Source organism: Carettochelys insculpta, chromosome 14 (assembly GCF_033958435.1).
Source record: "Carettochelys insculpta isolate YL-2023 chromosome 14, ASM3395843v1, whole genome shotgun sequence".
Lineage (NCBI taxonomy): Eukaryota > Metazoa > Chordata > Testudines > Carettochelyidae > Carettochelys > Carettochelys insculpta.
Genome location: NC_134150.1, coordinates 40800698 through 40819849, shown reverse-complemented (window position 1 = coordinate 40819849; position 19152 = coordinate 40800698). Strand labels below are relative to the sequence as shown.

At 48.3% G+C, this 19152-nt stretch overlaps 1 long non-coding RNA gene across 1 annotated transcript in view; it reads right to left on the bottom strand.

Annotated features, from left to right (window-relative positions):
• LOC142020757 (uncharacterized) overlaps positions 1–19152 on the bottom strand; it is a 117850-nt gene that overhangs the window by 34353 nt on the left and 64345 nt on the right. Inside the window, exon 2 of the long non-coding RNA XR_012647492.1 lies at positions 10414–10479. This is a non-coding gene — a long non-coding RNA (uncharacterized LOC142020757). The remainder of the gene's footprint in view (positions 1–10413; positions 10480–19152) is intronic.

Genomic DNA, 19152 nt, shown 5'->3' with positions numbered 1-19152 from the left:
GTCAAGGGTCTCTGTCTGCTAAGCCATTCTTATCATAGGCAAGTCCCAGGAGGGGGATGCAAGACCCCTTCAGAAGGGGAAGGATGGGGAGAGCCCAGGCCATCCCACTAGTCTGGGGTTCAGCCCAGGGACCCTGCATGGGAGGCAGCTGATGGGGCTTTTCCCCTGCCCCAAACACAGCAGCCTTTCCCTGAGCCAATTCTCCAAACTCTTCCCTCTAGCATCTTCCCCACTGTACCTGACTGAGCCTCTTCTCGTTTCCAAAACCTCAGTCCTCCAGCCTCTCTTCCTGATCCACTCCTCTTGCCCCTCCCTCCTTCTGCCTGGTGGGGGGAAACCTTATATAGCAGGCCTTAACTGGCAGAAGGTGTCTGGTTAGTCTTTTTGCTGCAAACTGATTGTTAACGAGGCCCAGCTGCCTGCCTTGGCTGCTGGGCCACACTCTGTGAGCCTACGTGGGGAACAAAAAGGCACTGACCCAGCTGCCAGTATACTTGCCTTCCGCCAGGCTCTTGTAATGTACTATCTGTGGTCTGCAACATGACATTTTTTTAAAAATAAAGATAGATAGCACTTTATTCCAAGCAGAGCTACAAAGCTCAACGTTCCTCCTAGTCTATCTGTTAATTTATAGCCAGTGATGGAGCTACCAAAGCCAAGTTTGGGTCACAAAAGCTTCCAGAAATCTGCTCTTCACTAGTTATACAATCAACAAATGTGTATGGGAGCTGATCTTCACTGGACTCCTGGAATAAGTTATTGCATATCTTCACATACAAGCGTGCTGAAAATGCCACATATCAGAAGCTGATTGGTTACTTTTCCAAAGCTTCTCCTAATTATATTTCTTCAAACCAGCACACAGTGGAATATTTCTGATGTTTCATACTGATTGGGAAGATCATCCAAGTTATTTAGCACAAGATATCAAGAGGAAATGACAGACACATGTGCATAGGTTGTTTGCTTGGGTTATTTTGCTTAAGAAAAATGGCTCAGTCTTTGCTGTGTGAATATAAACTAATGGATCAACAGCCATTTCAGTGCCTGGGAAATCTGAGAAGATATTGGTCTGGTTTGGGTCTGGGTACACAGTAATTGAATGCCTGGGGCTGGCCTGAGCCAACTGACTTGGGCTTCTGGGGTTTTGGCTGAAGGGCAGTTTAGTTGTGGGATAGACATTCAGGCGCAAGCTGGAGCCCAAATTCCAGGGCCCCTCTCCCTTGTGGTGACCCAGAGCCCATGCTCTAGCCTGAGCCCAGTAACCCCTAATCCTGAGCCCTTGTCTACACTAATTCCTCCCCTTGCCCATGATTTACCACACAAAATATCTGCGACATAAATTCATTCATTCCATTTATTAAACCCTTGTACTCCGGGTGGAGCATAGGTTATAAATAAGGTAGCTGAAGTCAACATATTAAGCGTGGTATCTTCCACGCAGTACAGTTAGCAGGGGCTGCTCTCCCATTGATTCCGGCTACTCTTCTTATCCTGGTGGTGTACTGGAGTCGATGGGAGAGTGCTTGGAGATCATTTTGTCATATCGATCAGTGCCATGTTCATCCACTGCATAGAGGAGACCAGGCCTCAGTCAGCTGACTCAGGCCAGCCTGAGGTTTTTAATTGCAGTGGAGACATACCCTTCACTGCAGACCCATTGGTGCAGTACATGAGCAATTTGCAAGTAGAGGCATTCTTCCGTGGATTCTCTTGCTAGGGGAGAAAAGTTATCCCCAATTTACTGAAGGGGACCAGGGGGACAAACAGATTAAATGATTTGTCCAGGGCCGCACAGGGAACCTATGACTAACCTAGGAATTCAACCAAGATCTCCTGATTACCTGACAACTCAAATTCTACCTAACTTCACTGAGATCAGTAGTAACTAGATTTATCCTGGGATAACTGATGCCAATCTTGGCACTGATTACTAATCCAGTGCATTATCACAAGGCCCTCCTTATTCCATGGTATATTTAAACACTGTATTATTTTCTATTGCTGCAAAGCAACCCATGTTTACAAGAAGTCAACAATATAAAATGTACAATATCGTTTCTATTGTGGATCAATAGCCGACGCTAATTTCAGACCACCTCCTCCTTCTGCACCTTTTCTTTCACTGTAAGCAACATGAGATACACCTTCCTAACAGCTTGTTGCCATGGAAACTAGGATGTGCCATTCTGACCCCAACATTAAGTGGCCAGATATAGGAAGAGATGTAAAACTTTTATTAAACGTGGTCTTTGGTGGTCTAAAGATAACACGTCAAACATAGTCAACTAACAACCATCAAAAAGAAAGGAAATTTTTAAAAAAATTCAGCGTTTTTTTCCGCACATTCACTGTATTTGGGCTTCTCTCCACTTGCTATGTTAAAATGTTGATGACGGAGGCAATTTACAGACACTGCCAGCAAACCTGATGCTAATGAAGATGAGTGGCATTATATATATGGATACAGAAATACTGAGATTTCAAATGAGAGAGTCACCAGAAACTGTACATGTGGATAGATGAGACTCCAAAGGGTTAATATAACTTGAGGTAGATAAAAGGGGATTTTCCTAATCAAATTTACTGTTCCTCTAGTCCACTGTTCTGAAAAGTACGTTCATCCTGTCTAAAAGATACCCATTGCTATCCTCACACAAGGCATTTATCCTGAGCCAGGCAGTACAGCTGCCCATGTTTTGCCAGACAGAATCTGTTTACATTTCACCATTGGGCCACAGATTTATTTAGTACGTGAAAGAATCTAAAGTGATTAGGCTTTATTAAACACTGGGGGGAAAAAAGCTTCAGTAAGCATGTGGTTGTAGTAACAGGTCTGACTTATTTACGAAGACAGTTGCTGACTTCCCAAAACCGCTTCTTACTACACGAAGAGGTCTATTATCTCTAATTGTCATCCCTTGTCTGGACAGCAGAGGGCAGTGTGCAGTAGCAGAGGGAATATACACAAATTAACCATGCACTGCAAGGGGGAATTCTTGTGCTCATCCCCAATAACTAGACCTTCTCCGGATAACTAATTGTGTTGCTGTATTAATCAGAGCTTCCAACAAATGCAGCATTTTCATATCTTAAACTATTCTCCACTCCAGTGATCACAATTTCCATTCTGATTTCCATTTGCAAAGTCAGGCCATTTATTGCAACACAATTATCAATATCATCATTTAATATAAGTTTTCATTTTTATAAAATCATTTAAGATTACTGCTTTGCAGCTGACTTGCATGTAGAGAGAACATGAATTCTGCATTACAATCAATTATTTTGCTACAGGAGTCAGCAGTGCAGAAGCCAGTGGTTATACAAGTGGTGCCTAGAATTTCAAAAGGTTCAAAGATTTGATTCTAGCTGGATTAGAAACCTAAAGTTTGAATACCTATTTAGCTCTTACCCAAACTATTCCAAGCCTCTCTGGTCAAATTCTGCAGTGGTACGAATCAGGGATTTTGGAATGATACCTGGGATAAATTTGTAAATTTGTCAGAAAACAAGTGTCAGTAGTACATAGCACACTTTGGCCTCATTTAACATCCAGAGGATGTGAAAAATTGGTGCTGGAGGGGAGGGAGGAGGTTCTGAGAAGCAAAACAATTGATAGCAAAGTGCTACGTAAAGCAGGAGCACGCATGGAGAAAATACATACAAGGCCAGACTATAATTTGAGGCACAGGTTGAACATCTCTAGCCCGGCACCCTTGGGACCTGACCAGTGCCAAACGAGAGAATTTGCTAGACAAGAGATCGATATTGTCTAGCAGCATTGTCGACACTTCCACTGCTGGCTGGGCTCTTAGGAGACACTTAGGGCTAAATTACAGCGAAATAACACAGCACAGAACACTGAGAGCCAGGACTGGTGGCTGGAAACAAACTTTAAGGGACCTTGGGAAACTTGGCCACACCCATGGTAACTGGACATCTAGCTAACTAAAATCATGCCTGACCATAGATGTTGTCAGGCCAGAGAATGCTGTATTAGAAAGGTTCAACTGGTACAACATCTTAAATTCTACTTAACTTCCCTGAGTTCAGTAGTAACTTTTGATTTATGCTGGCATAAATGATGCCAGCTTTGAGTCCCAAAAGGCACATCCCCCTCTGGGCTGCTTTACCTGTAGCATGTGCTTTGCTCCTCACTTTAGCTCATAACGAATCAGAAAGTTTTTCTTTAAGCCTGTGAAGTCCCAATTTCTGGCTCCTGTGGGTCTCTAGCACTAACTGTTGACAGCACCTACCCACCTTACACCGCCCTCGATTTTTGTGGTGGGGAAGCAGAACCATAAAGCAAAGCTGGGATATGTAAGAAAAAGAGAAAACAATTCCCCACTCCTTTACTTTAATGGAAGTTTCCACACAAAAACATACAGCGACCGTGGTTGTTACACACACAAACTAGTGGCTCTGTCCAAGTTATTCATGGCAGCCCATTACTCACCCAAGCTGCCCACTTTCACATCTGTCACTCGTATAGGGTGTGTCTACACGTGCACAGTATTTCGAAAAGATCGGCCCCTCTTTGGAAAGAACGAAGGGAGCGTCTACACGTACCATCCACATTTTGATTTGAAATCAAAGGAACGCAGCTGAGACATCGAAAGCTGGACCCCGATCCCGAATGGGAAGAGCGCCACCCATCGAAAAACAACACCAAAAGAAGGCACGTGTCGACGCGCCAGGGCCCACTCTTTTGAAAGAGGAGTCCTCCACAACAGCGCCCAGCCCGAGTGCGGAGACACTCTGCCCTGCCAAGCGGAACTCTATGACTCGTGCGTCTGGCCGCTCTTAAAGCCTCACGGACCCAGAAACCCCGTGGCAGGAAGCTGAGAGTGGGCAAGCTGCGCAAGCATGAGCTCCAGGCAGCATGACCTCTCAGCTGCCCCCGACAACAACTATAGGTACATGGCCAGCGCCCGGCAGTCTCCCGAGCCCCAGGGCCCCCCCTCAGAGCCCCCACAGGGCTCCCAGGGGTCCGTCTCTGAAAAAAAGGAAAGGGGCCCCTCCTGGATGGACCGTGAACTCAGAGATCTCCTGGGCCTCTGGAGGGAAGAGGAGGTCCTCTGGGAGATGGAGGTAAAGCAGAGGAACACCACTGCCTTTGCCCGCCTCGCCTGGGGGCTGACCAGCCAAGGCGACCTGGAGCAGACCCCGGAGCAAGTCCAGAGCAAAGTTAAGGAGCTCTGGCAGGGCTATGCCCGGGTCCGGGATGAGACCGGGGGCTCAGGGGCAGGCCCCTCCACCTGCCCCTACTATAGGGAGCTCTACAGCATCCTGGGGCCCCAGGACAGATCCCCGCCAAAAGTGGTCCTGGACAGCTCGGCAGACCAGCCCAAGCCGGAGGAGCTGTAGGAGCCGAGACCAGCCAGTCCAAGCCAGGGGGCAGACACCAGCCGGGACTGGTCCAGCGAGGAGGGTGACCTCATAATTGACGTCCCCTTGCGGTTGTCCAGCTGTGCCACAGGGAGCCGGGTGTCCCCAGAGATAGTTGAGGTCCCCCCCCAGTAAGTGCACAGCGGGGCCAGCACCCCAGCAGGCAGGGCGGGGGTGGCACCCATGCCAGTGGACTGGGCACAGGCCTGGAAGCCCAGGGCCATACACCCCAGCTGGCCACAGCCCCGAACACGCCCTCTGCACCTGCCAGCGCCACCCAGCACCCAGACCCATGGACAGCTCCCGGCACCCAGTTGCCCAGTGGGATGCCTGTGGGCCAGCCCACACCCAGGGGGGAAGCCCACGTGCACTTGACACCACAGGGATGCCATGCCCACCACGGCCAGGCCCCGGGGGAGTCGGAGGAGGCGGGGCCTCAGGGGGACAGGATCCCAGGGGAAGGAGGATGAGGTCCTGCTCAGAGACTGACATGCCATCCATCACCCCTTGCAGGTGAGCAAGCGAGGGCCCACATAGCCCATCAGTGTCACTGGTCCCCAAGAGCCCCCCAGAGGCATTGGACAGGGGCTGGACACCTTCAGCAGCAGCGTCACGCTGGGTGCGCAGCAGCAGGTCGCAGCGGCTCACGGTGGATGACCCCCACCAACCTCTGCCAGGCAGAACTTATGGAGCACCGCCTCCAGCTGGAGGAGTTCGACCTGGAGTGGTGGAGGGAGGCCTGGGACTGGCTCATGTCCCGCCTAGACGCCATGCACGGGACTTTGCAGGAGCACATGAGCAATGTGGCCCGGCTCCTGGCCCTCCACACCCCGACTGCTGCCCAACCCCCTGAAGCCCCTGCAGGGCCCCCCCCAGAAAGGGCCCCTCCAAGGCCTCCTGCCCATCCCAACCCCCCACAGAGTCCTCCACCCCACCCCACACCGATGCCCCCTCTGCTGTCCCACCACGCCTGTACCTTCCAGTGTTCCCTGCCCCGTCCCAGCCCCACCAGGGCACCCACTCCCGGGGGGAAGAGGATCTCGAGGCCGGCATGGCTGTCAGCCCACAACCCCCTTGCGCGAGTGACCCTCCCAAGTCTGTCCCCCTCCCCACTTCCCTCCAAGTTCAGGCCCCATGCCCCCCTCTCCCAGTTCTAGCCCCCTCCCAACTCCCCTCCAAGTTCAGGCCCCCCAACCCTGCAACATACAGGGGTGTCCCCCCACGCACATTGTACATAGTTGGACTTTTATACCATGTTTTTTTACAATTTATTGTTGGTAAAGGTTTACATTGTGCACCAATGCCCGTGTCCCATGGTCCCGTGCAGGGGGAGGCATGGGCGCAGTGGTGGTGGCAGTGCATGTGGTGGTGGGGAGGATGTATGGGGGGACAGTAAGGGGTGGGCGTCGAGGTGCTCAGTGTGGCCCCGGGGCGAGACTTACACAGAGGGCCTCCCAGATCCAGACACCGTCGCGGTTTGCCTGGTGGCTGGTGACAGCAGCTGGCTGCTCGAACCTCATGGTGGCCTTAGCTGCCCACCCCTGGATGTAGGCATCTCTCTTGGCCTCCACCATGTTGTGGAGGACGCAGCAGGTGCCCACCACTTGTGGGACATTGCGCATCCTCACCTCGAGGCGGGCAAGAAGGTACCGCCACTGCCCTTTGAGGTGCCCGAAGGCCCACTCGACCACGTGCTGGACCTGGTTGAGGTGGGTGTTGAAGACCTCCCTGCTGGGGTTGAGGTGGCCAGTATCGGGCCACATCAGCCACGGCAGGAGGGGGTATGCCGCATCCGCAACTATGCATAGCGGCATGGTGGTGTCCCCAACTGGCATTTCCCGCTGGGGGATGAAGGTGCCGGCCTCCATACGCCAGCACAGGCTGGAATTGAGGAAGACCCTGGCGTCGTGGTTTCGCCCCGACCAGCCCACATAGATGTCCGTGAACCGGCCTTTGTGGTACACCAGGGCCTGGAGGACCACCGAGTGGTAGCCCTTCCAGCTGACATAGCGGCTGGCGCTGTGTGGTGGGGTGCGGATGGGGATGTGTGTCCCATCCAGAGCACCAAAGCAGTTTGGGAACCCCAACGAGGAGAAACCCTTGACGATGGCGTCCAGGTCCCCTACGCAGATGACCCGGTGCAGGAGCGTGGTGTTCAGGGCACAGACAACCTGCAGGGAGGGAGGTCATGCGCTCTCATGAGGGTGTGGCAGGGTGTTCCCAGCCGGCGACCCTCTCCCGCCCCCCTCAGCCAGCGACCCCCAAGGGGTCCTTGTGTCCATGGACCCCCTTCCCCCTTCCCGTGGTGGGAGCATGCCCCAGGCCAGGCTTACCTCCATGAGCACCACTCCGACAGTGGCCTTGCCCATCCCGAACTGGTGGCCCACTGAGCGGTAGGAGTCCAGGGTGGCCAGTTTCCACACCACAACTGCAACTCGCTTCTCGAGGGGGAGCGCAGGCTGCATGGTGGTGTCCTGATGCCTCAGTGCAGGTGCCAGCCAGTGACATGGCTCCTGGAAGGTGTCCCGGCTCATGCGAAAGTTCTGGAGCCAGGTGACATCATCCCATTGCCCCAGAACTAGTCGCTCGCACCAGTCCGTGCTGCTGGGGTGGCTCCACAGGCGCCAGGGTACAAGGGGATGGGGTGCAGGCTGGTCGCGCTCCGTGTCCTCAGGGGGGCTGTTCCGTCTCCCAAGGAGGAGGGAGGCGGCTGCAGCGACCGTGCAGACAACGTGGGCGACAGTGCCCGGGATGTCTGCATCCAGTGCGAGAAGCAGGGTGCCGTCGGCCATGGTGCTGCTGCACTGGGGTCCTGTGTTGCTCCTGGCACCTCAACAGGCCTCCGCTAGTGCAGGGCTGGGGAGGTGAAGGGGGGCCCTTGAAGGCAGAGGCTGGCTGCTGGCCGTGGAAGGGCTTGGCGGCCATGCGACCCCGTCCGCGGCAACTCCACCGCCCTTCTTTTGAAAGAGCGCTCGTCCTCATGTGGACGCTCTCTTTCGAAATAATGGGCCAGGGTCTTCAAAAGAGTGGGTTGGAACTGCGATCCGCCTTTACCGTGTGGTCGTGTTCTTTCGAAAGACGGCATATCGATTTCTGACTTTCCATTCTGCTCTTTCGATGGTGGGCTCCGGTGTAGACGCAGCCACAGCGATCAAAGTTTGAACAGCTACGAGTCCCACCCCCCCAGTGTTTGCTAGCTGCCTCCAAACGTGTACACTTTCTACAAGTCTGTCTGGTGAGTAATTAGAAGAATATTCCAAAATGACCATAAGAGCACTTTCAATGGAAATCCTCTTGTGAATATTTATTCACACAAGTTTATGGGAAAGCAAAAGCACAGCATATATATTCCTGCCAATGCAATCTCATTCATCTGAATAAGCAAAGAAAAGGGAGTCACAAATACCAGGAAAGTGGATCAACAGTTTCTCTATGGGACAATATTCACAAAGTGTGACATTGACTCCTGCAAATGACTGGCTCAGTGCTTGTGCCCCACATGTGCCCCACATTAACGCGATGGATAGCTCTTATGCTGGCCCTCTGAGAAGGGGCGAATTTTACCCAGGTGGTTTTTTTCTTGTGGCTGTGCTCTTGCAGCTCTACTTATGTTTATGCTAATGGAGTTATAAATAATGTGACATAATAAATAACACCAGGAAGAGACACATGAAAATGATCACATAGATAGGTGAAGTATTTCAGTATGCCTCAATTGTGTAGCCAGAATTTCATATACCTCCCAGGGTGTCTGGGTCACTTGAGAATGTGATACAGCCCTCACTTGAACTCGATGAAAGGGGCCTGAGGACTGAGATGACAAGAACTGACAGCGTTTCAAATACGTTAGCAATGTAGGATTTCTCAAGATATGCATCTTCCACATATTCGATGTATGATAAGAAACATCTGGGAAGCCTGTGGGGCTCTGTACAAGTGCAAGATACTATCCCTGCACAGAAGCTTGCAAGAAGTGGACCAAAATTAGCAGACAGGGACAAAGGGCATTATATGGCCCTATAACAGGACATGCCCCATGGTAATTGCATAGCTAGAATCAACCTATCTGTGCTTGGCTTACCTGGTCATCCCTACGAACAGAGTCCTTGGGAGAGTTTCTCCCATCTCATGAGGAGTACAGGGGTCAACTGTGACCCCTGAAAGGTCGATTTCGTGGGTCCTAGCAGATCCCCTTAGCGGGTCGATCTTCCAGGCTAGTGTAGACGGAGCGTTAGACCACATGCAGATAGAAAGAATGAGCCTCCTCTACAGACGTAGCTAATGGCTTTTGCTTCAAACTGTAGAGGTTCCCGCACTAAGCTCCAGAGTTGCCAGGTTTGAGTTTGCCTGTGTGTGGTTAAATTAGCACAGAACCCCAAGGTTGGGTCTGGGTCCTGCCTCCAAGTACTACAAGAAAGTACTTGCATTTGAGATTTTATTTCTTCCTGCAAAGGCTCAGACAGACAAACCATGAGTGGTTAGTCTCTCAACAACTGAATAACAAAACGACACTGAGCTGATGGCATTGGCCACCCTGCTCCAAGCCTGCAGCCACAATATACAGACAAGGATAGAGAAAGCCTGCAGTATTACTGTTCACTTGGTCCCATTGGGAACAACCCCAGCCAATGACAATGATAAATTGGAACAAACTGTTTAGTAATAAAAAGTTTCTGCCTGACGACCACAAATAGGGTTGGGAGACATGTCTCTTGAGTGCACCAACATAGTTTGCAAAACAACTGAATTCCTGCAATTGGCAGCTAGGAAGGCAGATATATTGGGCACTGTCTTGCAAAGAAAGTATTGGGATAAAACCCAAGTTGCTCCCCGCACTGCTCATGCACACCATAAACACAACCTCCACTGAAGTCAACAGGAACCCTTCCATTGGTGGTTTGGCCACAGGACCAAGTTCGAGGTCAAGAGTATTGTTGCTGAATGTTAATGCAAACACACTGGGTAAGTGAAAGCAGAATCAGAGCTGGTATTTTATCATAAATAAAAGGGAAAAAATAATACCTGGTTCAGGACTCCTGGAAAGGACTTTCTTCTAGATGGAATTGGTGCATAGACTCAATAGGCCACCTAAGACAGGAAAACAAAACATAAGCGTGGGGGGAGAAATAAGCCTGTGTCAATATCTTCCTCCTCTTTAAACCTTCACCTTAGCCTAGAATCATCCTCCTCCTGCTGTTCCTCACACTCTCATAGGAAGACAGGGATTGAGGGGCAGCTCTTGTGTCACCAACAGTGGAGAGGAGCAGGTGTGTCCTGTCTTGGCAGAAGAGCACGTTTTGTGCTGGTTTTATCCTTTTACACATCACCACTCCCCCTCCAGCATTCTCTAATTGAAAGCTCTTGCTTGCTCTATGATGAGCACTCCATCCCAAGCATTAGCAGTGGACTGGCATCCATTTACTTTGCAGACCTTGTTGCGCACATGAGCTCCTTTGAGCTGACACCAGGAAGAAATGGTCTTCTGATATTACCAAGTGATAACAAGGACCCTAAGACACACAGATGTGCTGAAGACAGCAAGCACCTTTGGGTGAGGCAGTGATTCTCACCCACTATTCAAAACACATTGACAGGTTTTCTTAAAAATCAACTAATTGGTTTCATATTGTATAAATCAAAAAACAAAAACTTGTTTTACAACAATGTGAAATACTCAGAGTTCTCCCCCAAAAAGTACATTTTAAAAATGCATTTATTAAAGTAAGCCACCTATTTTGCATAAAATCCAGAATTTTCTAAAAATGTTGTTAAAGTATCGAACTTTTTAATATAAATAAGAGGCTGATTCAGGTGCATATTTATTTACATCTGATGCTCTAGCTATTTATACATATAATAGAGTGCTTCTTCTCAAGCACTTTTCCGCATGCCTCTCCTCCTACGTACTGCCGAGACAAGAAGTGAAAGAAACATTAGCGAGGCTGTTTCCATTTTATTTTTAATCTGGCCAACACCAGAAACAATCCTGACCATTGCAAGAGGAGTTTAAACAAACATCCAGAACTTCAGGGATTTGACTCTCATTTACAGTACGGCCCACTTACGTATTCCAAATGTAGAAGTGGGCGTAACTAATTTTCTGCCTTTTTACCTGTGTAGCCACAGAAGTATAAGAAAGGGTCTTTAGTGGACCTGAGAATGAAAATCTGGATTCTTAACCCAAATGAAAGTCTCGCATTTTACATGTTCTCCCATTACCATTTTTGAATATTGACAGAGAGATAGCCATGTTAGTCTGTATTCTATCAAAACCAAAAAGCAGTCCAGTAACGCTTTATAAAGACTAAAAAAATAATTTATTAGGTGATGAGCTTTCGTGGGACAGACCCACTTCTCCAAAGCTTATCACCTAATAAATTATTTTGTTAATCTTTAAAAGTGTCACTTGACTGCTTTTTCAGTGCTATTGTCGGCAGCTCATTTCTCTCTGATGGTCCTTAATCCCCAAGGAAAGGCCCTGCCTCTGTCATGGTGGCTGCCTGATTTTACCAACGTTTAGCAAGCCCAGTGTGGCCAGGTCATGATTTGATCACAGGTCTCACAATATTCAATCAGTGCCTGGAGGCAAGTGAATAAAGGAAAATCTCAACTTCATGAAAATAAAAAAGGAGGTTTTGCGGCAGGGTCAGTGTCATTCCTGAGCCCCACACCTTGTTCGGTCCCCAGTCCCACAGTACAGGACCCGCTTGCCCTCGCTGGGGTTCAGGCCTTGGTCCCTCGGCCTGAAGAGCAGCAGGTAAGAGGCCCTTGGTCCGACAGGGCTGAGCCTTGGGGTTACCAGGGCAGGGAGATCAAACATTCCCTGTAGGAGCCCCTCACCACCCCTGCTGTCTCTGGTAGTCTTGGTATTCTCCTTTGCCACTCTCTGTCTCCTCACTTCTCTTCAGCCTCCTCTTTCTCTTTCTCCTGCCCCCCACTGCAGGAAGACTTTTTTTAAAAGGCCCATGACAGCCTTAAGTAGAATCAGCTGGCTCTTCATTGATTTACAGACACCTCTGCAGGCAGCTCCCACTCCGCCTGTGATGACACCTGATTAACCAGGGCTGTTTCTGCTTTTTAGAGCTGCCTCTGGCCTGACCCTGTCACAGTTTCCAAACCTCATGGTTACAGAGAAAAGCCTACAAACATGTGCTCAATGCACTTCCACAAGTTCAGAAGCCAGAAGGAAATTTTTTAAAATAACAAGAAAAAAAGCATAACATAATTTTAACAAAATCTCATGATTTTTACAAGGCTAGGTTGGCAACAGTGAAAACTCCTTCGACTCAAATTGCCAAGGGAATCCCAAACTGGTCTGCATGACACCCGCACTCTGGGAGTCCTGCGAAAAATAAGATGTCAGGTTTTGTGAAAAGTCTGGAAGAGGACATGACTTCCCCGCTCATAACAACCATTGGAGAGATTTATTTGTCAGCGTATCTATGGAAAGGAAAGACTATTGCACAATAAACATGAAACCTCCTCTTAATATATGGCAAATGTTTTTGAAATTGTACAAAGAATGCTTAAAGATAAATATTTATGAAGTCTGATGAACTGCAGTACTGTGTTAATGAAATCAAGACTTAAGAAATGTGCTTGAACTGTCCTTTATACAAGATGAGTAAGATGTCATGTACATTTACTATTCAAAGAGGCAATTTATATAAAGTTCTGATGGCAGAGATTGTGCATGGTGGTGAATCACATACAGAAATATAGAGCTTTGAGCAACTCTTTGTTGTGGGGGGAAATGTTAACAAAAATCATGTTGACTATTTCAGTTCTATTTTCCCAGTGCTAAGAGCATCACATGTACTGTAATAGGGAGCATTCTTGTTAACAGTACACATGAGCAGGTGGCACCTGGACTTAAGTGAACAAGGGGTTAACCTGAGCTCAGTTTCCCTTCCCCATCTGCCCAAGGACAGGAATATTCATCAACTGCTGAAGACTCAGATAGGGAGGGGATACAACGGCTATGTCTATACTTGTACTTGAGCCACAAAACTTGTATCATTCATAGAACCATAAAACACTAGAACTGGAAGGGACCTCGAGAGGTCATCAAATCCAGTCCCTGCCCTCATCTCAGGACCCACGTGCCTTCTAGACCATCCCTGATAGATGTCTATGTAACCTGCTCCTAAGTATCTCCAGTGATGGAGATTCCACAACTTTCCTAGGCAATTTATTCCGATGTTTAACCACCCTGACAATTAGGAACTTATTCTTAATGCCCACCTAAAGCTCCCTTGCTGCAGTGTCTTCTCCTCAGAGATCAAAGAGAACAATTTTTCTCCCTCCTGCTTGTAACACTTGTTAACTACTCTCATGTCCTGTCTCAGTCTTCTCTTTGCTAAACTAAACAAGCCCAATTCTTTCAGTCTTTCCTCGCAGCTCATGTTTTCTAGACCTTTAATCTTTCTTGTTGCTCTTCTCTGGACCTTCTCCAATTTCTCCACAACTTTCCTAAAATGTGGCTCTCAGAACTGGACACAATACTCCAACTGAGGCCTAAGAAGCAGGGAGTAGAACAGAAGAATTACTTATGTCTTGCTCACTAAACTCCTGTTAACGTATCCCAGAACCACATTTGCTTTTTTTTTTTTGCAATAGATGGATGCATGGATGCTGAAACACACTCCCTCCAGCCCACCCCAAGGAATGCTGTGTGAATGCTGCTTTGTTCCTGGCAGCATTCTTTTGTCAACAAAGCGAAACCCCCTCAGAAATGGTGGAAGTATTTTGTCCGCAAAAGTGCCGTCAAACAGCGTTCACGTGCATTAACTTTTAGCGACCAACAGCTGGAGAACACTGGGCTGGAGAAGTTCCATTACTCATCCTCTCAAGAACCTCCCTCCTGATTGCCTGTGTTTGGCTTCTTTTGGCTCATCCAACAGCTTGCAATGACAATGACAGTATCCAACTCAAGGATGGAGAGGCCAGAAACACTGGGACACTTAATTCCTTAACGTTCCAAGAAAAGCAGATTCACAGATGGAAGGTGCTGTAAGTGCAAAACAGCATCAAGTCCAATTTCCAAGCAGTCATTCTGGTAGATTTCCGGGCCAGGATTCTTCCCTAGACACCATGAGAGTCCCACCCAGTAAAAGATATTCCAGAAATTCAATATAAACCGGCTTTGCATTAAATTCTACTCCCCAAGTACAAATAAAACAGATAGGAAGCGGCTGTCGAGGACTGTTATGATCTTATTGTAAAACACCTGCACTTCAAAAGAGGCTAAACAGAAAACTGCTCATCCCAAGAAAACACTTGTATTGTGACACATAGACCTGCATCTGCAGTGTCTTTAAGAACTGTCCGATACTCTGGGTCATGTGTACATTACTAGACAGCCCAACCATTCTTAAAATGGCTGATAAGCTCCACATTGTGGACTGCATAATCCCTGGAAATGACCAACGGGTAAGGTAAAAGAGCATATGACAGCAAATTTGAACACAACGGCTTTTGGGGCCGATGGTGGAACCTTGATAGACGGCACATCTTCTACATCTGTTTTGCTAGCAGATAGGACCAGTGTCCCCTGCAAGCTGAGTGCTTGGGCGGCCATCCAGGAGAGATTCAGGCTCCACCCATCTGATTAGCAGAGTGGCCACAGTTGGCAGCATTGGTGGTAAACATCTGCACATGCCTTAGCGCACATAAAATTTATCCCACCCATAGATGTAAACAAAAATTAGACGGAACACTGATTAAGACCTCACTAAAAACCAAGTTCCACCCAAGCAACTTAAGCAAACTGTAGGTCAACAGCCCCTTACAGGAGCAGACATATTTTTCGGTGGTGCTTCCAAAGGAGTTTTTTGCCCAATGTGGTGTTTTATACAGGAACTGGCAGCCGCTGCCCTTTACAACCCAATACTTCTTTGAAAGTGAAAGAGACCCAAAAAAATCATGCTCCAAAAGGTCTTTGAGAGTATGTGAGGGGGGAAATAAAGCTGGCTTCACCCTTAGCTGAAAGAAACATCGGGGTATGCTCCCCATGATAATGGGTGTGAAAGTGCTTTTAAAAGGAGGTAAGCAGCATGACAGCTGTTTTATTTACAGGAGAAAATGAGGCAGAGGGGATTGACATGACTGGCATAAGCTTACAAAAGAGGTCAGTGGCCAGAGCCAAGAACAGCACCCAAATTTCTGTCCTCTCAGAACCATGCTCTCTACCCGCTCAACCACTCTGCTTCTTCAGCCACCCTCCTAAGCTGGAATGATTCAGAGAGCTACAATAAAATACTATTGTTAAAGGGTCAGCAGCGGTAAAGTCCTGTGGTCTAACATTAAAATGGGGCATCCTGTGTGGGACAGGAGGCTGGCTTCTTTTCCCAGACAGCTGACTTTTGCTGTGACTAGAACTGGATACAACTTTGGGGGAAGGGGTATAGGAAATGCAGTTTTGTCCAGGCTCAAAACGTTGGACACAGACTTGTTCTGACCACAGTTTTGGAGGGAAGGTCTCAGGAGTCCTGACCTGGCTTGGCAGCCGTGTCCAGACAGAGACCCACATGAATGTATCTTGTAATGTAGATGAAGCTTATTTTTGACAGACACACACAGAAACAGATTCCTGAAGGAGACTTTCTAGGGACTCCGAAGAAAGCCAGCTGTAGAGGGGATGAATGACGGTCTTCTGGTTAAGTCCCTACTCTGGGACTCAAGAGATTGGGTTCACATTCCATCTCTGATATAGTTTTTCTGTAGTCCCCTGGGCAAGTCACTTCATCACTCCATGTCTCAGTTTCCCCATCTGTAAAAATGGAGATATTCTGACTACATGTCTCGTTTCTATCTTGTCGATTTACACTGTAGGCTGTTTGGAGCAGGCACTGTCAAAGCAATGGGAGAAATGTGCTCCTTGCCACTGTTGTGAACAGTGGGGAGCAGGAGGGTGCTGAGCAGTATTCAGAACTGGCTGGAGAGATGCATACCAAAGAACCTGACTGAGCCCAGGTGTAAATGGGTGGAATTCTGGGGCCCTGAGGAATTGAGCCTCCTTACACCAAGAGACAACTTGTTCCATTAGAGTTTAAAACAAAACAGAATCATCTAGGGAGGAACTGAAATCCAACCTAGTTTTGATCACCCCTACATTTTGCAGAACTTTGGATCCCAGTTGAAACACCGTAGCTTTGAACCACTTCTACTGTCACCTAAAAGAGGAATCCATCCATGTCGTCAACTGCAAGCAAATGCCCAAGCAATTGGCTCCTTCTCCGTAGTATCTCTCCCCCTTCCACCACAGTTTGGACATTTCTCCTGTACAAGTGAATACATTTCAGTATCCTCCGGACAGGCCTCATTGCAGGGGTACCACACAGGTGGAGCTGGGCTCTGGAATGTGACCCTTCTGTGCGCTTTCCCGCATGAACCCATGTCTGCTAAATATCCCACATGAAGCCCATCTGCTCAAATACTCCCTTCACAATGACAGTGATGACAAGCAATTGCCTTTGCCTTGTCTTCTTCCACAGACTACAACGTTGTTCTTCTTGATTTGCATTCCAGTGATGCCAGCAAGCCAAACTGAGGCCGGAGCTCCATCGTACTAGGATGGAGGTGGGCAATAATGTTTAATGAGGGGGCCACTCCAACAGTTTGGTAAGTGGCCAAGGGTTGCACTCTTCCATGAGCTTAATTGAAAAAGTGTGTATTCAGCAGCACGTTGTACGCATGTGAGACATGGGTGATAATGAAAGATTTGAAAACGATAACATTGGCTTTCAAAAGGAGTTGTTACAGAAGGATTCTGAGAATAGGATGGATGCAGAAGGTCACCAGTGAGGAATTATATAGAAAGATACAGCTGAAAGAGAACCTGCTGCAGAAGGTTATAAAAAGGAAACTACAACTATCCGGGCATATTTGCAGAATGAACGACGAATGAAAATCAAGACCTTAGTATTCGGTATAATGGATGGTTCAAACAGGAGAAGCAGACCCACAGAGAATGGATAGATGATATAGCAGATTGGTGAGGAGCTAGTCTATAGAAACTAAGCCACTCTGCACTGGACAGGGAAAGATGGAAAGAAATAGTGAGAGAGGCATCAGACACCAATGGGTGCTGAGCCCATGGTTGATGATGATGATGATGATGATGAGATTAATAGAGGAAATGAAAGGTCTGGGATGGAGGTTGGGTGCAGAAAGTAGCTTGGGGTAAAGGACTGGGGTGCAGGATGGAGTGTGGGATCTGGGAGGGGATTTGGGTGAAGGAGGGGGTTGTGACCTAGAGCAGGAGACTGGGGTGCAGGAGGAGGAACAGGGACTTGGAGGGGGTTGTAGCTTGGAACAGGGTGCAATCAGGGATAGGGAATGGGGTGGCAAGGTGTAGAAGGGGGTTGTAACCTGGATGAGAGGTGCAGGAAGGGTTGCAGGCAGGTTGGATTGCATGGAGCACGGGTACAGGAGGGGAGTGCAGAAGGTTGCAGGAGCGACTGGGGTGCCAGAGGCAGGCTCTGGTCTGGAGGTGCTTACCTGGGCATCTCCCATCCAGCACTCCAGCGGGTACCTTAGTCAGGCTCCTTGCCTTCCACACCCCACATGAGCTCAGAGCAGCTGCAGGGGCAATGTGTGTGCTCTAAAGTGAATGCTGGGAGTCCAGGAAAGGGGTACTCCACACGCTGCCCATCCTGCAAACAAGCTCCTATTGGCCAGAAACCAGCCAATGGGGGCCGATGGGGGAGGCAGCACGAAATGCCTCTTCCTCCATGCTCCTGGACTCTCATTGTTCACAGACACATACACGGCTGTGCAGCTGGCTGAGTGCTGAGCAGGAGTAGGGCAGGTAAGGAGCCAGCAGAGGCTTCCATGGGGCAGATCTGATGACTTGGTGGGCCATAGCTGGCTCACGGGCTATATTTAGCCCAGTCCTGTGTTCCTCAACATTTTGTTCTGGCAACCACCTTTGGACTTAAAAAAACCCTGCAACTCCCCCCCCGCCGCCCCACCAGCCACCCAAGCCCAAGCTCTGCCATCTAGGGGTGAAGCTCATCCCATGACACCTTCCCCAGGTTGTGAAACATTGCATGGTACTGCGTCTGATGTTCTTGGCATGCCAGAATTGTTAACAATAACATGTCAAATGCTGCTGTTTCACACACTCCTCCCTGTCATGGGTTTCTAAGGGCCAAAGATGCAGTTGTACATTAAAAGAGAAAAGTTTTGTTCCAATTTAGGGCAGGGATTTGTTGTCATTTAACTGGATCTCCATAAACCCTTACTGTCAATGGAAAGTCCAGGTTAGGAAGGGAAATCAAGGCCAGGTTTATACAGGAGATCCCACAACACTAGCACTAGACACACCAGGAGAGTTGGTTGGGAATTTTTTGACTAATCCTTTTTCAGTGAATGCCAATGCATCAAAACCAAACCTGTTTGTGAAAGAGAGTCAGGCTCCACTGATTTCCCAACTCAGAAAACTTGGGGGAAAAGTTTTGAAATCATCAAAATGAAGATGTTTGAAGTGAAAAATTCCAATTTTTCCTGTTCAAAAGGAGTTTTGTTCAAAATTTAAGCTATTTAGACTGACACAAAGACTTTAAAAAAAGGTCAGCAGCATAATGAACCCATCGAAATTATCTCAGCAAAATATTTTAATTGACTTGAAATGGAAATAAACTGGTTTTTCAGCGTGCAAAGAGTTTTGAGGTTTTGACATTTCATCCCAATTGGAGACAGGAAAAATGTCAAAACTTGCAAATGTATTTACAAGACAAGAGAACCTTCTCCTTCCTA